This window comes from Pleurodeles waltl, unplaced genomic scaffold (assembly GCF_031143425.1).
Source record: "Pleurodeles waltl isolate 20211129_DDA unplaced genomic scaffold, aPleWal1.hap1.20221129 scaffold_70, whole genome shotgun sequence".
Taxonomy (NCBI): Eukaryota; Metazoa; Chordata; class Amphibia; order Caudata; family Salamandridae; genus Pleurodeles; species Pleurodeles waltl.
Window position 1 is genome coordinate 1097867 of NW_027150391.1, and position 3178 is coordinate 1101044.

Here is a 3178-nt window from a genome sequence, read left to right on the forward strand (position 1 = left end):
GGTTGGGACACCTCTGTGAGGATAAGGACTCACAGGGTCACCTAACTAATAGCCAACATGTTTCTGCCCTCAGAAGTGAGCCAATAGAGGTCTCGGGGCATTCGTCAGGGCCTAGGATCCCTGCAGGGAATTACAACTCTTACCCTTTCATAGAGGCTGCTAGCCTCTGGTATCCAGGAGGGGGAGTGTCCCCTTATAGTCAAACACTAAGGAGAGACACAGAAAGAGATGGACACAAAGACAAAGTGAGGAAGGGAAGGGAACAGGTGTTACCAGTACAAATACAGGGGAGAACAGAACTAGCGGCGTGGTTCCCACTAGGAACCCACTGTCATTACTAAATAAAAAGATACTGCATAGTGAGTAAAGTAGTAACAAGGGATGGCTACAATTAGTAGTCGAAAAACAGATAGAAAGTAAAAATTAATAGAGGGCAGGGGGGGAGAGGAAGAAGAGAAGTCTTATCTGTGATGCCTGTGATCCATTCAGTCACTCATTACATCAAAGGGGGCGCTCACCGTGCGCCTATACCGTCCTCTCCTTGGACCGCTTGGAACAAGTGGCTGAAGGAAAACGGTCTTTTTAAGGCTGCTTGATGTTCCAGGTGCGTCCTATTAGCGCAGTAATTAGAGATTATGTGCAGTGAATCACCGCCGCAGGCCTTTTTGGTGCGTTTCTAGCCTCGATGTGGTCGCCGTCATTACGGTCGCCCCAGCTGAGCCGGGGCGCCGGCATGGATGCGTGTGAGTGCTCGGGTGGGGCCCGGGCCGGAAGTCTCCGGCCCGAGCGTCACAACCGGAAGCCTCGCGCTCCGTGCGGGGCCGCTGGGAAATGTAGTTCCCAGCGGTCCCTTGGCCCGGTGCGAGGAAGGAAGGAAAGGAAGAAATGAAAGAAGAGAAGGAGCCAGGAACAGAGCGGGGGAAACAATGCAAAAGCAGGGGACAGAAGAGGGAGGGGGGAAGGAGAGGGGAGAGAGGGGGTGACAACCGGGAAGGGAACAGGGGGGCATGGGGGAGGGCAAAAGAGAGTGATGGGGGGGAGAGAAACGAGAGAAAGGAAAGGAGGAAGGGGAAAAGAAAGAGGAAAATCATAAGAGAGAGAGAAAGTTGGAGAGAGCAAGTAAGAGGAACGTGGGGGGGTAAAAAACAAGGGGGGGTGGGGAGGTAGAGAGAGTGGAACAAAGGAGGGGTAGTACGAGGTATGGGGAAGAGGGGAGAAGAAGGAAACAGCGGGAAGGAAAAGAGGATAGAGAAATTATTTTATTATAAATAATAAAGAGAGAGCGAGGAGAAAGACGAAAAAGAGAGATCTAGAGAGCGGAATAAGGGTAGGGTGGTTGTATCAGGGGACGAGGAAGGAGATAATGGTAAAGAAGAAGAAAGGAAAGAGCAAAGGTAAAGGGAGTGCGGGAAGAGGAGACGAGGTAGAGGGTTAGCCAAACGGGGTGAGAGAGAAGAGCAGGGGAACAGGGGAGTTGAAGGATTGGAAACAGAAAAGGGGAAGGGGAAGGAAGTAAAACCAGGAGGGGGAAGAGCAAGAGCTTGGGGTCAAGGAAAGAGGGGTGTGGGGGAAAGCAAGGAAGGCACGGGAAGAGGAGGAAGGATTGGAGGATTCATAGATTTGTAAAAGGACTCATTTATTGAGTGTGAACCAGGGGATCTCGTCATTAAGACCGTCGGTGTCCCTGTGTAATCTCCAGACCCAACGTTGTTCGGTCTGGAGCAATCTCTGTGTCATATTAGAGGTCGACGGAGGTAATTGCTCTATGACCATCCAGTTTAAGTCATCTGCAGAATGTTTTTTCAAAAGGAAGTGGTTAGTCAATTTTGTTGCTTCTCGTTTACAACGGATCGTACTCCTATGTTCACAGATTCTCGTGGCGACCTTTCTCAAGGTCATTCCCACGTATTTGAGGTTACAGGGACATCTGATCAAGTAGATCACATTCTTGCTGTTACAGTTGGTTAGGGATTTTTGTACCCATGGGGTCTTGAGGTCTAGGTCTATAGTTGTCGATTTTTGAGTAAAACGACAGACACTACAGTTGCCACATGGGTAGTGTCCTGTTAGTGGAGGAAGACCCCATAGTGTGGTCTGTGTGGTGAGGGAATTGATTTTTTCTTTGGGTCTTGTGTGGACAACCATGTCCCGTACGTTTGCGGCTCTCCTAAAGGCATGTAGTGGCTGCTGAAAAGGTAAACCCCCAGATGTGAGGATTTTCCACTCCTCTTTAATGATTTTCTGAATCTTGTTGGAGAGCGGGTTAAAAGTGGTTACACACACTATTTGTTCAGTGTCTGATGTCCTAGCGCGTGGTTGCAATAGTTGGTCCCTGTTATTATTGCGCGCTCTTTTGTATGCTCTCTTCACCAGATATGTAGGATAGTCTTTGGTTTGTAGCTTACTAGCCAGTTTATCAGCGTGTTTACGGTAGTCTGTGAGGGTGGAGCAATTCCGTCGAAGACGTAGAAATTGACCTACAGGGAGATTCTCCTTCAGGGACCTTGGGTGGAAGCTCTGAAATTGAAGCAGGTTGTTCCGGTCTGTGGGTTTATAATAAACCTCTGTGGCCAGTGCCCCATTGTTTTCATAGATGAGTAAATCAAGAAATGCTAGTCGGTTGTCACCTATGGTCATGGTGAAGTTCAGGAAAGGATTGGCTGCATTCAACCAATTTGCAAAAGTCATAGCCTCCTCTCTAGTTCCTGTCCAGACAAGTAGGATATCATCTATATATCGTTTCCAGAGTTTAATCTGCTGGAGGAACGGGTTGTCATCATGATTGACCACCTGTCTCTCAAAGTGATCGACATAAAGGCATGCCAGGCTAGGTGCAAAAGTGCTGCCCATGGATGTTCCTTGTATTTGCAAGAAAAAGTTATCCTCGAACTTGAAATAGTTCCTCGTGAGAGCCACATGTGCCAGGTCCAGTATGAAGTCAGGGGGCGCGCATGACTCTCCTCTATTGGCTTCCAAGAGATCGCTGATGACCTGCAAAGTGGCCTCCTGGGGAATGTTGGTGTAAAGGGATTCCACATCCAGGGTGATCAACAGTTCTCTAGTTTTGTCAAAAGACACAGAGTCTGGTAAAACTAACACATCCGTAGTATCTTTAAGGTAAGTTGGAATTCTTTTAACCAGTGGCTGAAGGAAGAAATCCACGAATTGAGAGAGGGGT